At 42.5% G+C, this 16,127-nt stretch overlaps 1 protein-coding gene across 4 annotated transcripts in view; it reads left to right on the top strand.

Moving 5' to 3' along the window:
- The window catches only part of TCF20 (transcription factor 20), a 130,301-nt gene that overhangs the window by 64,384 nt on the left and 49,790 nt on the right, over positions 1-16,127 (top strand). The window lies entirely within an intron of this gene.

Below are 16,127 nucleotides of genomic sequence, written 5' to 3'. Positions count from 1 at the left end.
GGCGAAGGAAGCAATGACCTCTGCCTCCCGCAAGCGAAGCACTGTGCCTTAAACACTACACGCAAATGGGCAACAAGTGCTGAGGAGAGCAGGGGAATACTGTACTGCGAGAGCATGCAGTAAGGCAGTGCCTGTGTGCTCCAGCTGCAATTCCCAGGTAGCCGATGTGGAGCACATCACAGTAATCTTATGTGAAAGAGATAAGGCACATATCACAGCAGAAGGCTTGCCTCCAAAAGGAGCTGTTGCCTGTTGAGTCTGGAGAGGAGCAGACGAGCAGGTGAGTCCTTCCTGGGTGCTTCTGCTGCACAGTTGCCTGGCCAGCAGCTGGGGAGCCTCCAGCACCCACAATTCATTAACTTGAGAGACAAAGGAGCACGTGTTAATTGTTGTCTGTTCCGGTTGTTTTTTGCAGACTATCGCCATCGTTGCAGTCTTATCTAGGTGGAATTTAATCCCGTCTCCAAATTATTTTTGACAGATAATGCATGGTACAAGATGTGGTGGTTTGGATTTATTTTACATAAAGAGCAAGTCACCTGTGGGGGAGCCATCAGTTAAGTTGTCAACTGGCTGTGTTTACAACACAGTCCTAAGCAGTTTGTTGCTTTTTGGGATGAGCTTTATGCAGGGGCCTTCTCTCAGAGTAAGGCTTGGTGAAGAACTGGGGAACAAAGCTTGGGAAACAGGGCAGTTATTGAAACTGTCATATCTGCTCAGTAAAGTTCCTGGCAAAGCAAATTTTAAATGATGCTCGAGCTTTCTCTGCCCAGCACTTAGAGCTTCTCAGGCTGCCAGCCTCCTGCGTTTTCACGTGAAACGTTCTGAGTGGCAGATGGAGGAAACTGTGGTGTCATATAGAGCTTCCTTTGCTGGCATGTAAGCTTAAATGAAGGAGATGATGATTTGACAGGCGCTGCATCCTTGTTCTCAAGCTGCCCCCTCCACCAGTCTCCTTGACCCCTCGCTTTCAGAAATGAAAACCAAAACCGAGTGAATACTCTTAAAAACTTCATCGTTTCGCCAGTGCAGGAGTACGATTAGACAAACGTTACTCCCCAATTTAAGGCTGACAGGGGACTCGGGAGGGTTGGCAGTACCGTTTCGAGTAGCCCGAGGGGCGCTGCGGCGAGTAGCCGAGCCCACGCACCGCCGGTGCCCCGCGCACCGGGCCGCCTACAGCCTCCATGTTGTTTCCCGAGCTCCCCGCGGCTCTGATAAGGCACCTCCGGTTCGGGGCCCGCCCAGCAGCCCCGGCGTGCGGCCTGACCGCGGCTCGGGAGGTGCTCCCGGGCTCTGGGCCGGTGAAGGGGCTTCTCGGCCCGGCCGCAGCTGCCTGCTTCCTACCCGGGAGGAGGCCGAGCGGCGAGAAGCGGCGAAACGGCATAAATCCGGCTCTTAAAATAACTTGGGGGGGGTGGGGGTGGGGGTATTGATTCATGAGAAGATGCAAATGGAAACTGCCACGGTCCCTCCTTGGGAGGGGGCCCGGCGCTCTGCCCTGCCCTGCCCTGCCTCCGCGCCGCCCAGCCCCGGGTCGCCGGCGGGATCCGCCGCCTCCCTCACTCGGTGGCGGCCGCGCCACCTTTGCCGCACGGGGCCGCCGGGCGGGGGTCTCGGTGCCTGCCGCGGGGAAGGGGTGAGTGGGTGGGTGACACGCGCGCCGGTCGCGCCTCGCCCACGTGCGGCCGCGGCGCCCGCTCCCAGCCCACGGGACGGGACGGCCCCGCCGCCCTCCCCCGGCCGCGCGACGGGGAAGCGGCACCGACCACCCCCTCGCCGGGGCGGTGGCGCGCGGCCCCTTTAAGCTGTCTCGCGGTGGGCGGGGAGGCCGTTCCGCCGCTCCCCCTCCCCGCGCGCACTCAGACACACACTGCACACGGGCGCGCGCACGCGCCGCTCCCCCTCCCTCTCCGCTCCCTCGCCCGGCCGGGACCTGCCGCCTCGCGCCGTTCCCGCTGGCGCGCGCTGCTCCCCAGCGCCCGCCGCCATTGGCTGCCGGGGGTCAGCTGACCCCGTGTTATTTCCTGTGTGTGTGCGTGCGTGTGGCGCTGCGTGTGTGAGGGGAGAATGGAGCGAGACGCCCCCGGGCCCCCGCGGTCCCCCCGGCCCGGGCCCCGGCCTGCAGAGCCGCCCCGCCGCCCGCGCTGCTGAGCCGCCCCCGCCCCGCCCGCACCTCCCGCGGCGACGGGGGGCGCCGGGGAAGGAGGCGGGGGGGAGGGTGGGGAGGGAGGGTCGCAGGTAAGGGGCAGCCGCGCTCGGGCCGGGGGGTGTCGGGGTGTGGGGGAGGCCCGGGGAGTGGGAGGGCTCCCGGCGCTGGGGAGGCCGAGGCCCCCTCGGCAGTGCGGGAGGTTGCGTGGAAGGGGATGTGGGGGTCTCGTCCGTGGGCAGGATGGAGGGCGAGTGTTGGGTATGAGGAGGACTTGTGAAAGGGCTCTTGGGAAGTTCTCAGTATGTTTAACTCTTCCCTACTCCCTGTTTTTTTCTTTTAAGAAAAAACGTTTGTGTGTGTTTAAAGAGGCCCTTGTGCTCCGTAGTGAGGCGCCCACCTGTTTTCCTGTCCTGAAAGAATGGTCTTTTGCAAGAATTGTGAAGTTTTTATGGAGATGTGGGGATTCCGGTGCTTCTGTTGAAGGGGTAAATGATTAAAAATGTCGGAGAAGATGGGTGTACCCAGTGCACAAACTGCAGTAGATGGGCAGGCTGTGTTATAAATGCTTGAGGTTCATAGATGCTTTCTGGAGAGTTAATCTAGCGTTCATTTGCGGAGATAATCAGTAAATAGTGTGTTTGGGCTGCTGTGAGGATAAGGTTGTCTTTTGTTAATGCTTCTTGCTTTGCTGGAAGTTGTATTTAGGACTACAGTCGAAGTTATTTTTCCTTACCTTCAAGGAAGGAATAAGAGCAGGTTATGTAACCTAAGCGTTTTAACCTATGTATTTGAACTGTGTAATGATACTGGGTCTCTGTTACTAAGTTAAAAAATAGGAGCACATTTGTTTGTGAATCAACAAGTGATTGTCTCTCTGGGTGGATTTGACACCATCAGAATCCTTTATTTCTTCTGTGTACTGTCTTTTCCGTAACATTCCCCACCTCATTAAAAGAGTAGGCAGTTTGATTAAATCAAAACATCGTTTCCTGTACCATTCCAGGTTGTTTGTTTTTTTAAATCCTCCTTTGCAAACACAAGAAAAAAATAAGAGAGATACCTATGAGGGGATTGAGGATCGTTTTCAGAGCTTCCTGTGTTCAGGTTAGCATTTCAAAAGGTATTCATGTCTGTGTCACTTGTTGCCATCTGTCCATTCATCCGTGGGTAATTCTCTGGAGTGTTTGGGTTTTAGCATGCTTCCTGATCAGTAGGTGTGCATGTAGCAGTTGGCTCACCTTTACCCAGTCTTTGTAGAGCAGTGAAATGACTGGGTGATGAAGATGCAGCAACGTCTAGGTTAGGTTTATAGTATATTGGCTGAACTCAAATCAAGAAGAGACGGATTTTTTTCACCTATTTTCTAGATTACTTTTTCGTTAGATAACTTTGGTTTCTGAGACTTATAGATAAGTATTTCATAGCATAACTAAGTCCATTTGGTTAAGTGTTTGTGATAAATACGTCTTAGTATTATTCTCAGTTTTCATTTGGCTGAAAAGTTTTGGGTCTTTTTCCTTAAATCTACATCTTTGAGGTTCCATATTCACTTTAACTTGACTTGTTTGTTTTAAGCTGTATTTTTTCATCTGTTGTCTCTGCCTTAGATTCAGTTGGTGTATAAAAAGCGTACTGCAGAAAGAATTACTATTTAGAAAAAGAAGAGATGTATTTATTAGTTTAGTCATCTATGCCATAAACTTTGTTAATGTTATGAGGAGAGGTGAACAATATTTCCTCGTTTCTCCAAATTACTAGTACATAAAATGCATATTTCTGTGTTTTCTTGTTGAATTAGCAAGCCCAAGGAGTGCCTTCTGAGTGGGAGTATGACAACACCTTTTATATCGGAAATATGACTTGCTACTGTACATTTTTATTTCTTATGGTTTTGGGAATGACCTCAGACAAGCTAATAGCCTTCGGGCTTTGTATTAACAGACTTAGTATCTAGGAGAGGTTTTTGGACCTTCTTGCAAGTTTGGTGTTCTTCAGACTACTTTAAATTTGTTAGCAACCTTTCTAGTAGCATAGTATATGTTTTGGGCTTTGATCTCTAAATCAGATCTTAGAGGCTTTGGGATTGATGGCATCTGTATTTTTGCTTAAATGTATACTTTATCTTCACAGCCTGGGGCAGGTTAAGGATATAAGTGTAAGGAAAGTGCTGGGAGCAGCTTGGTGTTATGAGTGTATTTAACAGGAGGTCAGGAATTTTTTTTCTTTTTTTTTTAGTTACTAATGCTTCATAAAGAAGGCTTGAGGTGAATTTTTATTAAAGGACTGAATCTATTCCTTTAATGCATAAATAAGGTCTGAAGGTTACTCACATGAAATAGAAAACTTGTTTGTATATTAGTTGTAAAGGAGACCTCTTTTTATTGCCAGAAGTTGTTTCCTTAACCTTCAGCTGAAGAACTGGGGAAATATTCTTTACTACATTTTGAAGGATACTGGGATTAAATTTAAGGACTTAGCGCAGTGTAAGTAAAATGTTCTTGATGTGGTTCTGTCAATGATTGATATGCGTATAAAGTCTGTAGGATAAAGTATGAAATGTGTAGGTCTTGAGGTTTTTTTCTCCCCATCCCTCTTCCTGTTGTGGAAATGTGTTTAAAGAAGTCCTTTTGGGCTCTTGGTACAATGTTAAAAAGAAAATCATTGCGTACCCCCTTTCTGCCTGCCTTTTTAGGTCATGTTTAACTAAACCACCCATGAAGCACAGCAAAATGGCAATAGTGCTGCTCTTAGAAGGGTCCCTTCATAGGAATTGTACGGCACAATTCCTGTTGCTATTCAACCATCTTGGCAGGTTGCTATCTGGAATAAGAGCATAATATGTAATAAACTTGAATAATTTCATGCTGTTTGCTTGACTTCCCTATAATTTGAGATAAGAGTATATTTAAGAATTTATAGCTGGCTTATGCATATCTTGCATTTTGACACAGGGTATGCCAGATCTCCATTTGGATGGTGTAGCTTTTTAATTAAAGCATATATTTATTTTTTCATACCCCGTTCAATTATATTTTATACTTATAAAGGATATTAGACTAATGTTTTTGGAGCCTCAGTTCTCACACCTTTCAAAGATTTAGAAACGTTTTTGGCAGTGCTAGCTTCTCAGGCTTCGATGTGTACCTTAACTGGCTGTGTGAGAATTTGTGTTACTTAATCCTGTGATTGGACTCCGAGACAGGAAAGATTATGTACAACAGTTTCTGAAGAGCCAGCTAACATGCTGATTTGATGGTAGAGACTGGACTGAGACCAACCAACTCTTCCCATTCAAGTAATTAAACTTTGGTCTGATAACAAAAGGTGTCTTTTTGGTGAGAGAGATCTCAAAAATGTTCTAATTTCTGGTTTAGCTTTTGGACTTTTAAAATAAAAAATAAAGGTAGTCTTAAGTATTTATAATCACTTCTAATAGTGTTGATATGATATGTTGATTTTTTTTTTTTTTGGTAGAAAACTGTTTAGTAGGACATACAATGTAAGCAGAGGTTTGTACTTCTCTTAAAATCATTCAGGAGCAGCTGTTGTATTCTGGTAGTGGGATCCTCGTGCAATTCTGTTTCTATCAAACTTTTCTTATTTAAAAAAAAAAAAAAAGTTGGTACTGTTATTCACTCACCTGGGTCCCTCCCTTACAGTTCTTGACTAGGCTTCAGTCTTCACTGACTGGAAGAGTAGAAGATTCTGTCTTAAAGCCGTGTACAGCATTGCTGTACGCAATCTGTGTCACACTGGTGTCTAGCTATACCCCTCCTTGATCTCTTCAGCTGAGCCTTTCCACTGCTACTTGCCACTAAGTTATGTATTGGCTTGTTTTGGGACACTTGGAAAAGCATATTGTTTTCTCCGCTATACACATACATGGGTTTCCTTACATTTTAAGGGGGAGGGGAAGAAAAAAAAAAAAGCCAGACCCAAAGACTCAAGAGTTGAGGCTGATGTGTAATCAGCAGATTCTGTTTAGCCCCGTTGGAGGATAAGATCAGTTCAGGATGTTCTAGAATCTGTGATATGCTGCCTATTTCACTTTGAAGACAAAAAAAAAATGTGAAAATTAAATGTTACTAACTCTTGAACTTGTTTGTGCTGCATTTGTGAACAGCACAAGCAGTCAAACTTCCAGTTTTGACCTGGACACAACAAAGCATTCACGTTGCAGTAAAACTCCTGGGCTTTCCTGCCTCTTTGTCTAGTGATTCCTCAAGAACACAGTTAAGAAGTGGTAGAAGAAAGCACAAGCATTCTCTTGTTGGCTTGACCTGGTGACAGTGAATATGCACTTACTCTTCCCAGTGCTCTTTGTGTTTCTTCTTTTTACCATCGTATTTGTAACTGGTGATAATAGTGGAGGAGTGGAAAAGCATTACCAGGTTCTTTGTCTGAGAGCGAGCCATGGCTTGAGTCCCTTTGAGATTTGATCTGTTCTCCATTTGAGAAGCCCATTATTTCTTGCCTGTGTTGTGGTGCAACAAATACGAAAAACCTAGGAAAATTACTTTTTTTTTTTTTCCCCCCCCCCCTTTGTGGTAAGCACACAGCATGTCTTATGTTCATACCAATAACTGCATATGGAATCATTGTGTATTCTGTGCTAGAATACGATGATTTATTTTGAAGTATTTTACTAGTATGAACTCAAGTCATCTAATTGCTAGTAAATTGCAAGTCATAAACAGAACCCTCTGATGAGTTCTGATAAGAGCTCAGTACTTAGCTAGAAATTGTATGGGGAGCTACTATGCTAGAAGCTTTAACACAGTTTACTGGAAGTATTGTTCATATCACTTTTCCCGTAAAAATAGGTGCTGCAAACTCTGTCTTGGTAATAGCTTTTAACTGGAGACTTGGTATTAGCAGAGCTGACTATAGATGGCTTGTGTCCATCTACAACATTGCTAATAACTGTGAAAAACATACCTAAAACTTATTAGTTGAAAGAAAAATATATGCTGTCACACCTGCTAGAATTAAAGGAATAAACCATTGTACACCATAATGAAATATGTTAATCGGCTTCCATTTCAGTATCTTCAATTTGCTGTTACCTTTGGTCAGATGCCTGGGTACACTTGACTTTCCATGAGGTTTGATTTGTCCAGCAGTGTTTCCTATGAGTAGTATTTCTGGAATAGTGGGAACACTGTATGTGATTTTTTTTTTTTTTTAAATTAACATAAATGGTTATCTTATGAATGTAATTAGTGCTGCATGATCAGCATTATATTGTCTGCTGGAAAGACAATACAGAGGAGAGGAAACAGTCCGGGAGGTTCCTGGAGTTTGTGGAAGATAACTTCCTGACACAGCTGGGGAGTGAGCCAACTAGGGAAGGCACCCTGCTGGGCCTGTTGTTTGTGAACAGAGCGTGACTTATGGGTGATGTGATGGTTGGAGGCCCTCTTGGGCAGAGCAATCACAAAATGATAGAGGTTTTGATTCTTGGAGAAGTAAGGAGGTGGGTCAGCAGAGCTGCCACCTTGGACTTCTGCACAGTAAACTGTGGCCTGTTCTGGAGACTGGTTGACAGAGTCTCAGGGTTCAGTATTGGGGCCAGTTCTGTTTAATACGTTTATCAGTGACCTGGACGGGGGAATCAAGTGCACCCTCAGTAAGTTTACAGGTGACACTAAGGCAGGAGTATTGATCTGCTTGAGGGTAGGAAGGCTCTACAGAGGGATCTGGACCATCTGAATCGATGTGCCAAGGCCAGTTGTATGAGATTCCACAAGGCTGCGTGCCGGGTCCTGCACTTGGGTCACAACAACCCCACGCAGTGCTACAGGCTTGACGAAGAGCAGCTGGATAGCTGCCTGGCAGAAAAGGACCTGGGGGTGTTGGTTGACAGCCGGCTGAATATGAGTTGGCCATGTGCCCAGGTGGCCAAGAAGGCCAATAGCATACTGGCTTGTATCAGAAATAGTGTGGTCAGCAGGACTAGGGAGGTGATTGTCCCCCTGTACTCAGCACTGGTGAGGCTGCACCTTGATTACTGTGTTCAGTTTTGGGCCCCTTGCTACAAGAAAGACATTGAGGTGCTGGACTGAGTCCAAAGAAGGGCAGTGAAGCTGGTGAAGGATCCAGAGCACATGTCTTATGAGGAGTGGCTGAGGGAACTGGGGGGAGAAAAGGAGGCTGAGGGGAGACCTTATCGCTCTCTACAACTACCTGAAAGGAGATTGTAGTGAGGTGGGTGTTGGTCTTTTCTCCCAAGTAACATGTGATAGGATGAGAGAAAATGGCATCAAGTTGCACCAGGGGAGATTTAGTTTAGATATTAGGAAAAGTTTCTTCACCAGAAGGGTGGTCAAGCATTGGAACAGGCTGCCCAGGGAAGCTGTTGAGTCACCATCCATGGAGGTATTTAGAAGATGTGGGGCTTAGGGACATTTTTTAGCAGTGGACTTGGCAGTGTTAGGTTAGCAGTTGGACTCGATCTTAAAGATCCTTTCCAATCTAAATGATTCTATATTATAATTTCTTCCTTTTGTTTCTCATCTTGCATTCAAGGGGAAAAAAAAATAAAGAGTGAAGTCAACAGTGTTCTGTCATATGGTGTACATTTTGGTTTGCCACTGTAAGTTTTCCTTATTTCTCTCTCATCATGCGTGTGGAAGTGGGGAGGTTTCACTTCTCCCCCTCTCCAGCATATTTGCATGAAAAGTTAAGCTTATTAGATTTTCTGATGTTCTACATCCTGACCATACCTTGTGCTACATAAAAATGGTCTTTTAGGTAGGTCTTGAAAAGTGTGATAGACACTTAGCAGGCACTGAATTAAATGAGTTGGGCAAAATTGTTACAGAAGGTGGTAGCAGATTGTCTTTGTATCGCAGGGCATCGCTGAGTGAGTGGCAGATTCTCTTCTGTACTGCTGGAGAGCGGAAGTAGAAGGAGCATAATTGAGAATTGCTCCAAAGTGACACTATTTATTTTGCATGAAAGAAATCCAACTGTGCTATCCTTATCCCCCTTCCCTCCAAATCACTGCACTGTAATGGAGAAACATCCTTCCTTCGCCTTTCCTAGTCTCCCATTTACTGTGAGGGCACGTGAAGAGGACTTTACTGATACAGAATTGTTTGGTTGCCAGCTGTGGTCAGGGATTGGCTTTGGTGATGACCCAGGGAGGTCCACTGCAGTGTGGTAGTCTGCATCTCTGCACTTCTGAGTTCAGTCAGCATCCTATTTACTGCAGTTTGGGAAGCAGAGTGGTGATTCTTGCCTTCTGCTCTTTTTCCCTTTTGCCCTGGGGTACTTTTCCACATTTGGCATCTTCTCATATTCCAGTTATCAGAGACAAAACTGTGTTCTTTCTTGAGAATTGCTCAGTTGAGTACATGGGGTTTTTTGAATGATGGTAGCATCTTGCAATTAGGATATAGAAATTCGACTAGTCATGTGTTAATTTTTTGTTTCCTTGTCATAACTGCCTTGCAGAAATACAGTTTGCTGTATGTTTGAAAGGTGGCATTTGTGGAAAACCGAAGGGGTGTGTGTATATAATAGAGCTGCTGAAAGTGGAAAGAAGAGGTTAAGTGTATGTATACTCTACAGCCAAATCAAAAGCATGTTGAAGGTGATGGAGAAAGATGACTTGAGTGAATCTGGATCAAGCTCACTGGGGAAAAAAGCACGTTTCTTAGCTCAGTGAGAAACAGGGTCAGGAAGCTCCTAAATGTGGACAGGAGGAGGAATTAGGAAATAAACTTCCTTGCTTATCCACAGAACTGTAGTGTTTATAAAGACTTTGTTAGGCTGTGTTTACTCATGAAATATGTCCCGATTAGCTCCATGTGTACATTGCCCTTCTGAAATAAGTCAAGGAGTAAGATCTGTTTGCCCAGTTGGTTAACAAGTCATAAAGAATTAAATCAGGAGCAATTCTCAAGGTAAAAGTCAATCACTTGTCTTTGTTGTCATCTTCCTAACTGAAACAAGGTAGCGAACTTTGAGTTTTTCATTGTATATTTGGGTATTTTAGAGCAAAGGAGGAAATGGCATCTCATCTTTATGTTCTTTCTTGTAATAGAATTCTAGGAATATGTTAGCCTTATGGAATGATTATATATAATCCATCATGTACAATTGATGTTAATTGTCCCTTTTTATTTGGCTTTCTGTTGAGGGGAGGCAGGATGGATAAAGAAACTGGAGTCTTTCTGGTTTTGTCTTTTCTCCCTGGTGTACAGGATGAATGACTGAAGGAGCTCAAGTTTAACAGAATCATGGGGCTGATTCTCAGAGTAGTGGACCTCCCTCTGTCTTACTTTGAAATCTTAACTCTATCATTTCCAAAAATTAAGCTCGGAGTGCAGCATCTTTGTTATCCTCCACTAATCTCTGTTTATAGCAGTGTTCTTTCTTCTCCAGTGCTGAATTCCCTCCTCTTTGCTTTCAACTGCTGACTTTCTTCAGGATATATGCTCTAGGATATGAGATGGAATAAATGCAGTGGAAGCTTTGTCCGTCAACTTTCCAAGTGTGTCCCCATCAACAGCCTCAGACGCTACCGGACACTGTCACTGTGGTGATACTGAAATCTCTTGGGGAAGGAGAAAGCTGTAGACCCCAGTTGTGAGATCTGCAGTTGTAGCTTGTTTGTTTCTGGGAACTGCTTTTGCTCATTGGAATGAATTTTGTGGCTGTGGTGTAGCCTGACTACTGTGCCTTTGTCTGGGGCAACAGAACTCAGAAGCATGGAGTTGAGTGCAATTTAAAGTGACAGGGTGCAGTATCTTGTTTGTTGCTTACGGTGGCCTGAGTTTATACCATATAATTTTAGATGTTTAACTGATTAATCACCTTATACACATAAAGTTGACATGGAAATAGACCTTCTGGAAGGCTTTTATTGACTTCGTGGTGGAGCTGGTGAGAGTCAACCAGTTTAAGTGCTATAGGCCAAGGCTTAGTGACACAAGAATTTAAAAAAAATATGAACTTCAGGAGTCCTTAACTGTTTGCTCCAACACTGCAGTATGCTGCCTCCTCACTGTCATGTCTGCTGGTTATGCCAGTGTAACTACAGTGGAGATGCATAATGAAATGGTCCAATCTGAAAAATCCAAAGAAAACCTGAAATGCTGGTGTGGGATTGAGAGTCTTGGGGATGGGAGGGTAGGAAGGGTGAGAAACTCCTTAAAATAGTGCTGCCACTGAAGTAATCGTTTTGTTGAACCACTTAAATATATGAAGCTATTTTGTATTAATTGGAGCTGTTTCTTCCGTCTCCGTGTAACTGTGGCTGTAGTCTTAGTCTCTCCCTGTTAGTGTCTCTCAGGAGACAACACTTAAATTGTAGGAATGGGTCTGCTTTAACTTTTGGCTTCAACGTGAGGCAGATTGCTGTAGAATCCAGAGGATGGAGGAATAAGCAGAGTGATGTTTAGAGGAATAGGTTATAGGAGACAAGGCAAGATGTCAGGAAAAGAAAAGTTGTTGGGTTTTGAATGTGAAAATCTTAAAAATGCTTGGATTTTTGAGGGAAATTCAACTACTTCTTTCTTATGTTAGAGAAAAACCTAACATTTTATCCGTAAACATCATATGGCCTTGACATGCTTTTTTTCTCAAGTCTTCCATGGCAGGAGTATTTGCAGACCTTCCACCCCCAAATTGCTCTTAAGTCTGTGTCACTTTAGGGGGGTGAAGTGCTAAATTGATAGGAAGAATGATAACCTTGGTTAGTGAAACTTGAAAGTGGTATAGTGCATATCTAAATTTCTTGTGTTATCTTAAAGGAACAAAAATTTTCTGTGAGAGGTTTGGAGGACATAAATTTGAGTACAGCTTTTCTGCAATTGGACAGTAATTCTTTAATTTGTGGATTTAAGTAGATTGAGGTTATGTTTCTATGTGATTTTAATATTATTGCATATAATGTAACTAGGTGGTATTATACTCTACAACAGTTTTATCCTAATCAATGGATTTAATTGTTGTATACAGTGCATAACCTGTATTGTAATAATACTTGCATATAACTGATAGAGATTTTGTGGTAATTTACTTAATTTGCCTTGAGGAGTTCCCAGGAGTCTTAGTTACAGGCTCATTGCACCAGGCATTGTAAAATGGAATACAATGACTTAATTGTATGGACTGTATTGAACAGAAAACAGACGTGTATTACAGGTAATATTAAATATGACCTAAGTGTTTATCTTAACATCTTGTCATAATTTGAAGAGATAGTGCATTTAAGACTTTAAAGGCAGGGGCCACTATGTAGGAAGAACAAATTACTAAAGTTAATTAAAACCAATTTGTTAGAAATATTTTAAATTTTTTTTTTTACCGCTGTATAGTTCTGAGTATTTTTGTTAGTGGATTAATTTCTGCAATAAAAGTGTGAGCTTGGACAGATAAAACCTGGCAACCCTGATCACACTTTTCTGCTTTTCTCTTGCAATTAATAATTGACTTCTCCTTTTCACTGTCTTCAATTTTGTAACTGAAAGGTGAAGGTTTGGTGAGTGTTGTGAGGCCTTTGCTGAACCTCCTGTCTCACATGTCTGAGCCAGGTGATCAGGAGCTGTCCTTGAAATGGTTGCTCAGATTTTGCTGCATTGCCAAAGCAGACATGATGTTTGACTGTTTGGAGACATTGGAGATATGGACAGAGGTGAAATTTACAATATGAGGCATGTAATGAGTTGCCAGACTTTTCGGAGGACTAGTGAACTGGGTTAGGATGTGCAGTCAGCTGGTACACAGCTTTGAAGAAAAACAAGTTGCTGGGGGTTCAGTATTATTTTCATTTTGATGGTTGGAAGAGCTGTTTCACTGTTGTGTAAAGATGAAGAGCCTTTTAAATATGAACTTCTGATTTCAAGTGCACTTCAGTAGCCATGCCACTTAAGCAGTTCCTGCTGTGTCCGTTTTGCTGGTACAGATGTTTGTGTAACGATACAGTGAATGGATCTGTTGGTTCAGAAACGGCATTTCTCCCTCACAGAATTGTTTCTCGACTGTATCCATTCCCTGATCTGGCTTGCTGTGTGAATGGCTGTGTTAGCACTGTGGAGGAGGCTGGACCTCTTAAACCAGTGCATAGGGGACTGACTCTATATGTGAAACTAAAATTCTTGTTTAAATCTTTGACATAAAACGGAATCTGACCGATTTGCATAAGTTTTTACTAAAATATCTGTTAAAAATTTAGATGTGTAGCTTTTAGCAATGTGTTGGTGGATTTTTAAAAGCCATTTGAGTACATCTGTGCTATCAATTGAGACAAAATGACATAATAATACAATTAGATATATAAAATTACTTAAAATTCTGCTGAATTTTGATCATTAGTTATATTTCTAGAAATACATGCTTTCATAGCGCCACAACTTTAATGCCAGCTTACAAAAAATTTTTGTTCTTTCCTCATGTTTAAGAATACTAATTTAACAGTACACTCAAACTGAAGAGCTAAACTGAAGAAGGTATTTTAGTTCTGTTCACGCAGAAGCCTCGCAGACACAAAAAAATCTAGTTGGGTATTTTTACTTTGGTGTTATCCAAATGTTTTTTGAAAACAATTTCAGAAAAAATATTTTGGGAGTGGGGGAAGAAATCAGCAGTCAAATAATAGCCACATGCAAAATTCTGATTATTTTTTGTTGTTGTTTGTTTATATGATGCCTTTTATTATAGCAGTTGAATACTCCTAATATATCTGTTCATGTCTCCCCTGCGAGATAAGAATATGTAATGACTCAGGCTTAGTAAAATTTTCTGTGGTCAGGGAAATACTTGAAATAAGAAGTGAGTGTAGATTTTATCTAGCACAATAATCCCCCAAGCATTCCCCTCGACTGACAGAGCTCACTGTGTTCCTTCTGCCAGGCTCATCTGTTCTTCACCCGTTCTGTGAGAACCATTTCCTTAATTGTTTGGATTTAAGCTCATACATACTGACTTTATAAAAAGCTGTTATAGATTTTGATGAAGAAGGCATCATGTCTCTGTGAGATGATGGAAACTAATTACAATCCAATTGGCCAAGCTTTAACTCATTTGAGGAACTTTTTGATGAAGTTTTTCATTGGGCAGGACAAATTTTTTGTCAAGACCAGTGTTAGCACTGATTTGCAAGACACGTTGCTAATGTGTATTATTATTATTAGGCACGTAAGCGTGTGTGACAACTGCATGTGGATGTTTTTAAGACATGATTTTTTTAGAATGTAAAATTCAGTTTTCAGTAACACAATATTCTGGTTTTAACTTCAAATTTTATATACTTTACAAAATACTTTATCTATTTCAGTTTATCTACTTCAGCAGGTTCTGGGACTCTTGCTGAAAAATGTACACTGTTGAAACTTTGGGTGCTGTAGTAAGGCTTCTTTGATGGAATAAATTACGACAGCTTGGTGAGAGCCAGGTTTGACTGCAGTTTTCTCTAGAAGCACAGTGATGAATAAGACAATACCAGAGTTTCCCATGTCTAAGATCATTCTGTTAATTTGTAGTAGGCAAAAGTAATGTTTAGTAGAGCGGGATCTGAAACGGCTTTATAGACAGGTATGAAGAAAATCTCTTTGCAGTTCAGAGTAACCACAACTTTTTGAAAGAAGTGAGCAGTGAGTATTACTGCTTGGACAAACTAGTGACCTTTTGCAGTGCTGGCTATGGTTTACTTCCATATCACACCTAAGGTTGAAAATGACAACTGGTTTTCCTTTTCATTTAGAAAAGCATCAAATGTAGAAGAAATAAGATCTGTTACTTTGTTAAATGCAGTCTTAGGTTTGATCCTTAAGTTCATGTGCTTGTGGCATAGCTGATTTGCCTTTTCTTAAAAGCAGGTGATGTTTCTCCAAACCTAAACCAACATCAGACTATTCCCAGCCATTGCTCAGGTGTACAAGTGATAACTGTGTACCTGCAGAAATGAGGGTTAGCAACTTGACCTTGACAATGGAAATGATATGAAATACATGGAAATAATTTTTCCTGTACTTAAGGCTTAATTCAGACCCTGGGGATTGTTTACTTACAAATTATGCCACAGAGTTGCTCATACTCAAGTTCTGGCTTGGTGGGGTTTGATTTTTTTGATTGTGGGAGTGCTTTGCTACTTAAAGATACAGTGAGTAAGGATAACAATAGTAATTTCTGAATTTTGTATGGGTTATGACTAGAAATGGCTATGGAGATATATGTGTATCTTATTTGCAGAGCATTTAGCAAATAAGTCTATTTTAATCAGAAGCCTGGACACTATAAAAACCCCTATTGTTTGTGTATATTTTTTGACTATGGAAAATGCTACCTTACTGTTTGTCACCTGTCTGTAACTACATTTTCTTTACTGATAAGCACACTAGGAAATGAGAGGTCCTTGACAGATCACTGAAAAGTATTGCATTTGACTGCTGCCTGAGACTTCTCTGCACAGATGGGTCGCAGTAGTCAACCCAAATCTAAAGAAAATTTAATGAAGCAGAAAGACCTCACTTACATCCTACAGAATTAAGTGATGCTGGTTTTGTTAATTCTTTATAGGCTTATCATTAAGAATGAAGCGTATCCCAACGGTGTTTTGGTTTTTAGCTCATGTGTTTTGTGCTGTCTGTCTGTAGTGATGCGCTACTATGCTAGCATCAGCATTATGTGGGAAGATCTGGGCAGCTGTCTTGTGTTTGTCCAATCTTTGATAATTGGGACAAAAAAGTTTTAAAGATTTATATGGCTTTAAACCTAGCACAGTATGTTGCAGAAGAACACAGTAATCTTGGCGTGGGAGTACTGATGAACATTGCTAATCAGCAGTGGTTGGGGGCAGTCTCATATACATGCAGGAACTGTTGGTGAAAGGTGCTTACATGCTGTTGACTAACATTTGGTAATCTTGTTCACAGTAGGATCACAATGCAGTAGCTCCATATTTTGAGGAACTATGTTAACAAAGTTCTACAAGGATGTTTGGGATGATTAAACAAGAAACCAAATC

Source organism: Athene noctua, chromosome 3 (genome assembly GCF_965140245.1).
Source record: "Athene noctua chromosome 3, bAthNoc1.hap1.1, whole genome shotgun sequence".
Taxonomy (NCBI): domain Eukaryota; kingdom Metazoa; phylum Chordata; class Aves; order Strigiformes; family Strigidae; genus Athene; species Athene noctua.
Note: the sequence above shows the minus strand (reverse complement) of the source record. Positions and strands in the feature narration are given on the sequence as shown.